This window comes from Anolis sagrei, chromosome X (assembly GCF_037176765.1).
Source record: "Anolis sagrei isolate rAnoSag1 chromosome X, rAnoSag1.mat, whole genome shotgun sequence".
Taxonomy (NCBI): domain Eukaryota; kingdom Metazoa; phylum Chordata; class Lepidosauria; order Squamata; family Dactyloidae; genus Anolis; species Anolis sagrei.
In genome coordinates, this window is record NC_090034.1 from 49,109,963 (window position 1) to 49,123,120 (window position 13,158).

The 13,158-nt window shown below is 44.0% G+C and overlaps 1 protein-coding gene across 7 annotated transcripts in view; it reads right to left on the reverse strand.

Moving 5' to 3' along the window:
• SPECC1L (sperm antigen with calponin homology and coiled-coil domains 1 like) overlaps positions 1-13,158 on the reverse strand; it is a 47,363-nt gene that overhangs the window by 30,939 nt on the left and 3,266 nt on the right. The gene's annotated exons all lie outside the window — the stretch shown is intronic.

Genomic DNA, 13,158 nt, shown 5'->3' on the forward strand with positions numbered 1-13,158 from the left:
CAATTTCTCGCTGAAAGTGATAATGTGGAATGTGAGTTAGATAAATTAACTACACTACTGGGGAGTGTTGTAAATAACTTTGACCTGCCAAACAACTCTAGCAGAAATAGAGAAATTGGTGTGCAAGCTACCGAGCTGGTGGATGTACTAAGCTACTCCCACACACTTCAACTTACTGTTACCACAGGCAATTGAAGAGGACCACCAGGAACTAGCCTTGGGTAAATCAATTCCAAGGAGTCTACTCTGCTACTACGTAAGATTGCAAACTCGTCAAACCAGGTGCTTCCCCCCAAGAAAGTTTGTTTGTCCGTTTGCTACTACAGAGGAACACTCCCTCCCTGGAATACTACCCACCTTGCCATCAGGCACCTACAAATCCTGCTCAAGAGAGAAGTAAAACAGATTGATCTCCATACAGTAGAAATGCTGAACTTTGATAACCACCAAACAAGGGTCATAATGATTTCCAGGTTATACAAATATATTCTACAGTAAAACCTGGAAGCTAATTGAATAACTGGGAATACTTATGGAATAAAGGATTTAAATTTTCAATCGCGAGGTCCATTAGCGAAAACATGTACGAAATATCCTATAGAAGTTACATAACACCTGAATTAATAGCTAAAATTGACAAAACCCAAAAGGGAGAATGCTGGAGATGTAAAGTGCAGAAAGGGACCTTTTCCTATGTTGGGTGGATGTGCAAGGTTAAAAATTTCTAGGGAAAGGTGACAAAATAAATCAATGAAAAGATTTCGAAAGAGGTGTGCATTTTGAAGGATGAAATTTGGAAAATTGTATGTTTTGATGCCTTAGAGAGGTGGCAACAGCACTTCAATATCATTTCTAACGAAGAGTTCCCGTATCCACCAATCCAATCTGCAGCCATCATAGAGACAACTGTCCCATAAATTACATCTGATGAAGTCAAGCAAACTATGGTAAAAATGAAGTCAAATAAGGCTACCCATCCAGATGATTTGCCTACTCCTCATATAGACCAATTCTCTTGCTCTGTTGACACTATGAAGATCTTCAAGAGCATTCTACATAATCAGTTGAGCAATACTGTCACAACAACAGCAAAACAGTATGGCTTCGTAAAGGGGTTCCACATGATCCTATATGAACGGTGTTGAGATCACAAAGGGTACCGGAAGAATACATATATACGATGCTGTACGCGAATCTGACAAGTGTGGTACAATGCTTAGCAAGAATTGGCAAGCCCTTCCCTGTTCAAGTTGGAGTCCATCATGGATTGGCTCTGTCGTCGTTGCTGTTCATACTATGCATGGACGCAATCAACAGGCATACAGAAACCGCATCCTGGGACACTGCTGTATGCTGACAATGTTATGTTAGCTGCTGAGTTGTGAACAGAGTTGCAGATCAAGTGCAAGTGTGGAAAAATAATTTGCAACATTTCGGACTACAACTCAACATTAGGCTTGGGCGGTTTCGTTCGTGAATTTCGTAATTCGTTATTAATTCGTATTTAAATTAGCTTACGATCCAATATTGAGCCATGCAGGTCTACTGTGAGGAGTAATTAAAAATCGAAACAATTTTTCCAATTTATTTCATATTGTTTCGTAATTGTTTCGTAATTGTTTCGTAATTATTTCCGTATGTCTGGTGCAAGTTTTATAGTTGTTGTTTGTTTTATCAGTGATAAAAAATAAATTATCACACCAACAGTCAACAACAGAGGGAGAGGGAAGCTTCAGAAGTTCCCCCTGTCCCATTTGGAGGGTTTTTTAGCATATTGCGCAATTGCGTCCGCCATTAACGAATCGATTCGTAATTTTACAAAATTTCGTATATTTCAAACTTTTTTAAAGGAAAATTTCGGAATTCTTTAAAAAAACGAAACGCAAGGGCCCCCCTAAAAACGAAACGAGTTTAGAACCAAATTTTTCCGTGGTTACCCAAGCCTACTCAACATCTCATAAACAGAGTCCATGAAATATGGACCAACAGTAGAGGATGGCTCCGTCAATATCAACAGCGCTGACCTCAACAAAGTGACCGATTTTAAATATCTCAGCACAAAGATCACCTCCACTGGTAACTTATTCTCGGATGCTCACGGGTGTGTAAATGCCGCATGGATGAAACAGAGAGCAACGACAGACATAAAGTGTGATAAGAAGATCCCAATCCACCTGAAATCGAAAATCTATAGGACGGTAGTGAGACCAGTCGCTCTATATGCCACCAAGTGCTGGTCGACTGCTAAGGCTGTTGAGAAAATTCTGCCCACTATGAAAACTCGGATGCTCAGATGGTCAATGGAAGTTACCCTGAAGGACAGGATCCCAAATGATACAATATGCTCCACCTTTGGCTGGAGCTGCTCTGATCGCCAAGAAGATGAAGGATGGTTTGGACATGTGCAACGCAGTGATGAGGACTCTGTGGCAAAAACCACTCTGAATATGGAAGTTGCAGGCGCCAGGCCAAGTGGCAGACCCAAATCTCACTGGTGCAAACGTTTGAAACGCAACATGGCTCAAGCAAGACTCACAACAAGAGATACGACCGATAGGAACAAGTGGAGAACAAGAAGCAAACCAGTCACCAGGCTCCTCAAGCCCCATCACCCTCTCCTCCTCGTGTTGATTCATGTAGGAACCAATGACACTGCTAGGCATACTTTTCAAAAGATCACAAATGATTTTCAAGCTCTGAGAACACAGCTAAAACAGTATAATGTACAGGTAGTATTTCCATCCCTCCCCCGCATTGTAAGACAGTGCTACAAGGGCCAGAAAAATAGTACAGGTCAATAACTGGCTCAGAATATGGTGTCAGCAGGAACGCTTTGGCTTCCTCAACCATGGCCTGCTTTTCCAGGAGGATGGCCTACTGGCAAAGGATGAGGTGTATCTCACAAAAGCAGGAAAACGCCTTTTTTTTGCTCACAGACTCGCAAACCTCATCAAGCACACTTTAAACTAGGTCCATCGGGGGAAGGGGACAACAGCCTTGCAAACAGTACTTTACTCATGACCTCAGGGAACCACCAAAAGGCTAAACAACGAGTTGCACAAACACAACAGTGACACAAAATAACATGGGATCATTCCCCCAAGTTTCAGAAATATTCATACATTCAGAAATATTCATACATTCAGAAATATTCATACATTCATACAAAATTCTCTAAAATCAGTAGAATCATAGAGTTGGAAGAGATCTTGTAGGCCATCCAGTCCAACCCCTTGCCAAGAGCAGGAATGCAATTTTCCTGCTCTTGGCAGGGGGTTGGACTGGATGGCCCACGAGGTCTCTTCCAACTCTATAATTCTACTAATTTTAGATATTTTTTTAAAAAAAATGAAAAAAAAAAGTATTTTAAAAACTTACAAGAGCCATGCACTACAACTATCAGTCAGTCCTCTTCTTTGCAGATTCAACCATTCATTGGAACTCCGGCTGGCTGCACATGTCAGATATCACATTGTAAGTATGAATTTGACAAATTTGATAGGACTTACAAGGACTAATGAAAAAATGCACACCCCTAGTAGGTATACAGAGAGAGTGAATGAGTGAGAGACAGACTCATATAAAAGAAGGCTAGACGGGCAAGAAAAAGAGTTGGACAGATCTGGGAAAGATCTTAAAAATGGACCATAAGAATAATATTCTGGTTAAATCAGAAGAGTTTGTGAACCCAAAAGTGATACATGGAAAACATTTTTGACATAAATACAGAAAGAGAAGGAGCATGATCATGGTAATATGATACGATCACTAACCTACCAACAATCTCAATAAAAAAACTAGAACTTTCTTGGTGGATATGCAAGGTAAATGACATAGGAATTGGAATGACTGGATGATGAGATTGGACAACGTTTTTATTAGGGGGCGTAATGTATGTTTTTAATACTATTGTTATGGTTTTAAATTACGTGTTCATGTTTTTTTAATGTTTTATGGTGTATTGGGCATCAAATTCTTGCCTCTGTAAACCGCCCTGAGTCGCCTGACGGCTGAGAAGGGCAGTATACAAATACAGTTAATAAATAAATAAATGAAATTATTATTAATAATAATTGAAGAAAATATTTAATGTAAAATAATCTGTTATAAAAATTCAGTTTAATTTCTATCAAAGAAGAACAGGAAAAGAATACGAAAAAGGACACTCCTGACTCTTTGCTCTGTGTTGTTGTAGGTTTTTTCTTTGCTCTGTGCTTCTACCATTGTGCCACAACTTTGTGCTTCTACCATTTTTAAATTGATCGTTCTTTTTATTGTTCCATATGAATGTGCATTTATACATTATCTGTTATTTATAAAGTAAATTTTCTTATTTTAAAAGACGTAACAAAAATGGGGTGGGGGATCAAGGGGCTGGAACAGATTAATAGCATTTCAATGCACTTCAATGCAATGTATTGCATCTGTCGCAAGTGTGCGAGGTGGAACCGAGAGCAGGGCCTCCCCAGATGATCTTAATATTCGAGGGTTCATAGAGGGAAATACATTCGGGCAGGTAAGCTGGGTAGGAACTGTTTAGGGCTTCATAGGCTAAAGCCAGCACTTTGAATTGTGTTTGGTAGCTGACTGGCAGCCAGTGGAGCTGGCGTAACAGGGGGTTGTATACTCCAGTGAGTAATCTGGCTGCCGCCCGTTGGACCAATTGAAGCTTCTGAAGAGTCTTCACAGGCAACCCCACGTAGAGGGCATTGCAGTAGTCTATACAGGATGTAACCAGAGCATGGACTACAGTGGCCAAGACTGACTTCCCTAGGTACGGGCACAACTGGCGCACAAGCTTTAGTTGTGCTAAAAATTCCCTGGTCACTACCAAAACCTGGGATTCCAGGCTCAGCAATGAGTCCAGGATCACTCCCAAGCTGCGAACCTGAGTCTTCCAGGGAGTGTAACCCCATATAACACAGGCTGTAACCCTATACCCTGTTCGGCCTTACAATTGACCAGGTGTGCCTCTGTCTTGTCTGGATTCAATTTCAATTTGTTCACCCTCATCCAGACCATCACAGCTGCCAAGCACCAGTTCAGGACCAGAACAACCTCCTTAGCAATAGGTGGAAAGGAGTAGCAGAGTTGGATATCATCTGCATACAGATGACATCCAACTCCAAAACTCCAGATGATCTCTCTCAGTGTCTTCATGTATATGTTAAACAACATTGGGGACAATATTGAACCCTGCGGGACCCCACAAGACAAAGGCTGTAGGGCTAAGCAGGTGTCCCCCAACAACACCTTCTGGGAATGGTCCTCCAGGAAGGACTGGAGCCACTGTAAGATAGTACCTCTGAGCCCCATTCCCGCGAGGTGTCCCAGAAGGATACCATGGCCTATGCTATTGAAGGCCGCTGTGAGGTCCAGGAGAACCAACAGGGACACACTCCCCCTGTCCAGTTTCCTACACAGATCATCAATTCAATTACAGGTCAAAAATAAACTGGATGAATCCCAGTAGACTTCCTCACCTATGACTAGAGCAGGGGTCCTCAAACTAAGGCCCGAGGGCCAGATACGGCCTGCCAAGGTCATTTACCCGGCCCTCGCTCAGGGTCAACCTAAGTCTGAAACAACTTGAAAGCACACAACAACAATCCTATGTCATCAGCCAAAAGCAGGTCCGCACTTCCCATTGAAATATGTTTATATTTGTTTAAATTGTTCTTTATTTTAATTATTGTATTGTTTTTAAGTGGGGTTTTTTTTTTTTTGCACTACAAATAAGATACGTGCAGTGTGCATAGGAATTCATTCATGTTTTCTTCAAATTATAATCCGGTCCTCCAACAGTTTGAGGGACTGTGACCTGGCCCTCTGTTTAAAAAGTGTGAGGACCCCTGGACTAGAGGATCAAGCCCAGCATGACCAAAAGTCATCATGGATAGTGGCTCTAAATAATGTGTTGGCCAAAATTGGCCTGCCTTTACAATTTCTGAACGATCTAGGACCTAAGGCAAAACAAGTGCACTCGAGATATCTATGTTCAATTGGAACTAGCAAGCATAGGTAGGTCTTCTGCCACAAGGTTTTTAGCTTCCCACAAAAGAAATATTCATTTAGAACACTATCCGACTATTCCACTTCCGCCACCCTCAAGAAGAATATATACTAGGGCTAGGTTTGAACAACTCAGTATTATGACGCAAGCTGGGCGTTATTGTAACATCCCAAGAAGTGAGAGATTCTGCGTATGGGGAGAACCTGTGGAAGATATCGAACATTTCTTAATTAACTGTCCAGCATATATTGAACTGCAATACAGATATTTACATCCAATATTATCCAACTGAAGTCCCCCAACAGAAATGATCTTCTGACATTCCTCTTGCAAAGTCAGGAAAGATCCACCATAATTAGAGTAAGCCTGTTTATTCTGAAAGCTATCAAGAAAGGAGCACATTTCCTGAAAGAAGAACCAGGAAAACATGATTCTGACTGTAAATAGAAGGTCAGTTGCTGTCCTCTCCTTTTTTGCCTTGTCTTTTACCCGTGTTATATTTTGAAATGCTCATATGACTGGTCAAATAAATAAATAATAATTATTATCATTACACAGATCATCCACTAAGGCGACCAAGGCTGTTTCAGTTCCATGACCCGACCTAAAGGCAGATTGTGCCGGATCTAGATAATCAGTGTCATCCAAGAATACTTGGAGTTGCGAAGCTACCACGTTTCATGACTTTGCCCAAAAAGGGGAGATTGGAAACTGGCCAAAAGTTGTTGAATTGAGTGGGGTCCAATGATGGTTTCTTCAACAGTGGTTTTATTACAACGTATTGTCGAAGGCTTTCATGGCCAGAATCACTAGGTTGTTTTAAGTTTTTCAGGCTGTATGGCCTTGGTCTAGAGGCATTCTCTCCTGACGTTTCGCCTGCTTCTTTTAAGCTGGCTGGAATCTTGCCTTCCTGTAGGGAGACATTAACCACCACCTTCATCTACTTGGCCGACCCCCCTCTGGCTTCCTTTATCAGCCAGGATAGGCAGGGGTCTAAGATGCATGTGGTCGCTCTCGCCTCTCCAAGGATTTTGTCAAGGGAGCTGCACCAACTGAACCCATCAAACTCGGACAGGTAGATGCTCATGTTACATCCTCAGAGATTGCCATTAACATGGCATCAAGGTCGGAGCTGATCAAAGCAACTTTATCCACTAAAAATGAGCAAATGTTTCACAGTGAGCTGCTAAACGGTCAAGGATCCCATCTTGTGAGGCAAGATTTAACAAACCTCTGACCAAAACAGATCAGCTGGACAGTTCTTTGTGGATACAATGTTGGCAGCAAAGAAATTTTTTTGAGGTGTTGATTGCCACAGCATATGCCTTTAGATACAGTCACAGCCATGTTCGGTTTGACTCGTTGCACCTAGTATGCCATGTGCACTCTAGTCTCTTCTTAATTTGTTTAATCGCTTCCAGCTCCTCGTTGAACCAAGGAGGTAGTTTAGCTCTGTTATTCCAGGGGACGTTCCGGAGCAATCATGTCTACAGCCCTAGTCATCTCCCTATTCCAAAAAGTGACCAGGGCATCAACAGGATCACCTACTGAGGTGGTGGGAAACTCCCCAAGAGCCGCCAGGAATCCCTTGGGATCCATAAACCTCCTGGAGCAGACCATTTTAATTGGTGCTCCACCCCTGCAGAAGTTAGGGGGAGCAGTAAGCCTAAACCTGATCAGTTGATGGTTGGTCCATGGCAATGGAGTGATAGTCACCTCCTCCACACTGCCAGCAACCTTCCATCCATGGCAGAAAACCAAATCCAGTGTGTGCCCAGCTCTGTGGGTAGGGCCATATACCAGTTGGGATAGATCCATTGTTGCCATGATGGCAATGAAGTCCTGAGCTGCTCTCGACAGAGTGGTCTCCGCATGGACACAGACGTTCCCATCACTACAAGCCATTGGGATTCCAGTGCCAGGCCCGAGACCACCTCGGCTAGCTCAGGCAGGGTGACTGTAGTGCAGTGGGGTGGTTGGTACACTATCAGACAAAGCTGAGAGAGATTACACCCCCCCCCCCGCCTTGTCCCACCAGGTCCCCTTAATGCACGCCAGATCTGTACGCTCATCCAGCATCAACTCCTGAATGATGGCTGTTTTCTCAGTTACAGAACTGGTGTTCAACAGCACCACCCTTAATCCAGAGGGACCACCAACTTGGGTACTCAGTTTTACCGTGTGTCATGATCTTATGTCATCCAACTATCAAACTTCCAGTCATTCTGACACAGAGCACAAGGCCATGGGCCAAAAGGGAGGACAGGGCATATGAACAAGCCATAAAACTCAATTACCTTGAGGTGGGAGGATAGCGGGCTCTGGAAAGGGGCAACCTCCAGGCGCCAGGACTCTTGAGTGATTTATGATATTGTAGCTATGCCTATATAGAAGGGCAGTAGCGCTAGACTCTTGTATTCCGAACAATAAATAGGTATGGTATCTTCAACCTATGTACGTCTTGGCATGTTCTATCTTTCAAGAGAAGACTAATTCACAGCAACACATGGAAGTAAAAATACAATTAAAACATTTAGCATATAATATAAAAAAACATACAAAACCACTAAAACAATAAAAACACAGAAGGAGAACCTGAACCAGGGGAGGAAGAACAAGGCTACAGCACTAGCAGCAAAGCAGCAGAAACAACTAGGGCCCCCCTTGGAGACCCCCCAGGACAACTCATCAGACAACAGAGAGCTCTTGGGAAATGAGGCTTGCCTGGAGTAATGTGCATTGGCATCCAGGCAGCAGGAAAACGGCGAGCCAAAGCAGCAGAGACTGGCAGCTATCCTTCCCCACGCCAGGCAGCAAGGAAGCAGTGCTTCAAAACAATGGTGAGCGGCACCAGCTCCCCCTTCTGGCTGAAAGTGTGACTGAGCAAGGAGGGGACTGGAAAAGACTTGACAATAAATGCAATTTGGACTCAGGGTGTACAAAATCTATAATGAAGCCTGAGACAGCTGTTAGGATGGGATTGGCCAAGGTAAAGCTCCACTCCCCGATAACCTTTGTACAAATGGATGGGAGTGAAATGAAGGATGAACTTGGTAAATATAAATCTGAATGTGTATTGCTGGGGGTGGGAGAGCATCGGGAGGCTATCTCTTTCATCATCATGCCCATGGCCAGATTTTCCCTAGTCCTAGGTTTAGACTGGCTGAAACTTCACAATCCCATGGTGAAATGAAGGAAGGGAGAAATAAGTTTCACAGATACTGCTTGTAAGGCTAATGGGCGAGACAAATGTCAGCCTCTGGTTTGAGTGCAAGGGAGTGGGGAGGGGCTGTGATGGGGTGCAGCACACTCACTCCTTCACCACCGGAGGGAGAGGGAAGGGGGGCGCATAGGCACCAGAACACATTACAGCCTCAGGAAGCCCACACAGCCCAACAGAGAAAGGGGGACTGGGAGGGGTGGTTGCAGAGAACAGCGCACTCACTCCTTAACCATGGGGGGGGGGGGAGGGAGACAACAGACATCAGAACACATGCCAGAATCAGAGAGCCCTCAAATCCCAACTGAATATGCAGACTTAGCAGAGGTCTTCGATGAGAAGGAGAGTCACAAATTGCTCCCTTACCGAGACACACACTGTGAGATATAAAACTTGCCCAACACCCCGATGCCTAAACAATGAACCTACCCCATGGCCCCCAGAGAGAGGGTGGCACTGAAAGAATTCCTTGACAAGAATTTGGCCAGGGCTTCATTCGGCTCTCTATGTTGCCCTTTGGTGCACCAGTCTTCTTCAAGGGAAAAAAGATTATTTGCTGAGGCTGGTGATGGATTATAAAAATTTAAATGCAATCAGTGCCACTCAGATTTACCCCCTCCCCTTGACTAAGGACATGCTGTCACAACTCAGCACAGGCAAGATCTTCACCAAATTGGACCTGAGGGAGGCATTTCACTGCGTGAGAATACAGGAGGGAGATCAGTACAAAACAACAATAAACACAGTGATGGGAATGTTTGAATTTCTAGTAATGGGTTTTGGTCTAAAAATGGATCTGCAATGTTCCAAACTCTCATCAATGAAGTGCTAAGGGAACACCTAGTTAAAGGTGTGCTCTGTTATCTGGATGATGTCCTCATATTCACACAGGACCTTCAATCACATGTTAAGCTAGTTACAACTGCTCACTAACCAATTGTATGTCAAACTACCAAAGTGTGCCTGCCACCAGGAAAAACTTAACTACCTAGAATACAGGATATCAGTCCAAGGCATTGAGATGGATCCCAGAAAAGTGGAGGCAATAGTGGGGTGGAAGCCTCCCCAGAACCAGGAGACAGCTACAAAGCTTTCTGAGATTTGCAAACTTTTACAGGCAATTTATGTCCAACTTTGCCCAAGTAGCCTTACCCCTCACTGACATGCTCAAAACAAAGAAAAGGGGAGGGGGAGGGCAAATGGAAGGCAAACCTAAGCCAGGCACCAAATTGCATGGAGAAGGAAGCCCAAGAGGCTTTTGAAACACTAAAATTCCTCATGAGCTCAGAGCCCATGCTGAAACACCTAGTCACCCACCACCCTTTTGTCATACGAGTGGACGCCAGTAACGCAGCCACGGACGGAGTATTACTACAGAAGGATGACAAAGGCAATTTGAACCCATATAGTTATCTCTCCTGAAAAGTTAATGCAACAGAAATACACTGGCCTACTTGGGAAAAGGAAGCAGCAGCTGTCAAATTTGCTTTAGAAGCCTGGAGGCACTTTTTGGAAGGGTCCTCTAACAATTTTGAAGTATACACTGATCACAGAAACCTAGAAGTGCTCCAAACACCAAGCAAAATGACCCCAAAGCAAATGAGGTGAGCCAAATTCTTCACTAAATTTAACTTTGAGTTGAAATACCTTCCTGGGAAAGAAAACTTCCTAGCTGACAGCTTATCCAGGCTGCCACAACACATTACAGATAAGCAAGACACAATAGGGGCAATATTTACGCAAACCCAACTAGGAATAGGGGTGGTCACAAGAAGCCAAGTAAACAAAGAGGCCAGAGCCTGAGGCCATGCTGCCTTCAGAGGGGGAGATTAGGGATCCCTGGCTCAGAGAACACTATCACGAATTGGATTACCAGGACAGGGTGTGACTAAAAGGCATCAAAATTTATGTCTCTGTGGACCAAAGGAAGTAGGTCCTTCAAGATCATCACGACAACAAAACAGCAGGACACTTTGGATTTGTAAGAACTCTTCATTTGATGAGGAGGAAATATTGGTGCCCATTCATGAGAAAGCATGTGAAAGCATATGTCCATCAATGTCCTGTCTGCGACACAGCAAAGGGTCGTGGTGAGGAACCATCAGGGCTCCTGCATCCACTGGAGACTCCCCCAGAGCCCCCTTGGAACACATCAGCATTAGTTCTGGGAAAGCCACAATTTGGGTAGCAGTAGACTTACTCTCCAAGCAAGTGCATTTCATTCCATGCAAAAGAATGTCTAGTGCAGAGCAACTGGCACAAATGTTCATTGAAAATTGATACAAGCACCATAATGGGGCTCCTTCTAAGGTCATCTCAGACCAGAGCTCGGTATTTGTGTCCAGGTTTTGGAAAACGTTTCTATGCCAATTAGCAGCTAAGCAAGCCCTCAGCACAAACCCAGACTGATGGGCAAACAAAGAGGATCAAGCAGGTGCTGGAGCAATACCTGAGATGCTACACAAACTACCAGCAGGACAATTGGTCGAAATATTTACCACTCAGTTTGCAGACAATAATTCTGTTCATTCCAGCACAGGGCACTCACCATTTGAGATAGTTTATGGTCACAATCTCCGTACCTTGCCAACCCCAGAGGTCATCCAGTCAGGCCCAGTCCCCTTCACATAATGGATGGCACACATCAAAGATGCAAAGCCAGTAATCACGCAAGCAGCTTACAAAAACCAAGCAGAAAAACGCAGGAAACCAGGCTGGGACCTGAAGCCAGGCCAGAAGGTATACCTCTCCACCAAATACTTAAAAAGTAGACAACCTACCAAGAAACTGGCAGCCAGGTACATTGGGCCCCTTAAAGTTAAAAGGTTGGTCAATGAAGTGACCGCAGAACTAGGAATTCCTAAGACCTACAGAATTATTCACCCAGTATATCACTTCAGCCTGCTCAAACCAGCTCCCGAAAGCAGCCAATGGCACCCAGTCAACCCTCCACCCCTGCCCATCATGATAGGGGGCAACCAACATTACAAGGTAGCAGAAATTTTAGGCTCCAGAATTTGGAGAAACATCCTACAGTATTTCGTTTGGTGGAAACATTCCCCCCCCTTACCCCCCCCCCCCCCGGTGAATCTGAATGGGTAAAGAAATCTGACATAAAAGAGGCTGTGCTCATTAAGAGGTTTCAAACACAACACCCACAAAAACCTCCAAATCATGGAGAGGGAGGACTGTTTTTGGAGGGGGCATGATGTCTATCTCTATCATCCAACTATCAGCCATCAGCCATTCTGACACAGAGCACATGGCCATGGGCCAAAAGGAAGGACAGGACATATGAACTCAATTGCCCTGAGGTGAGAGTATGGTGGGCTCTAGAATGTGGAAAGGGGCAACCTCCAGGCACCAGGACTCTTGAGTGATTTACGATATTGTAGCTAGGCCTATTTATTTATTTATTTATTTATTTAGCGAATGTGTAACCTGTCCTTCTCACCCCCGAGGGGGGACTCAGGTCGGCTTACAACCAGCAACCATTTGATGACAGATTCATAAATAACAATTGCAATTAAAATAATAATTAAAACATTAAATTATTAAAACATTCATTTAAAATCACAGAAATTCAAATCATAGTCCAGGTCAAGCCAATTGTCAGTAACACTGGGTCAGTATCAATCTCAAATGCTGCATCTATTGTTCGAACGCTTGGCCCACAACCGTGTTTTAAGTTGTTTTCTAAAGGATAAGAGGAAGGGGGCTGATCTGATGTCACTGAGACAGGAGTTCCATAGATGAGGGGCCATCACTGAGAAGGCTCTGTCTCTCGTCCCTACCAGTCACATTTGCGAGGACGGTGGGACCAAGAGCAGGGCCTCCCCCGACAATCTTAACCTTCATGGTGGTTCATAGCGGGAGACACGTTTGGACAGCTAAACTGGGCCAGAACTGTTCAGGGCTTTATAGG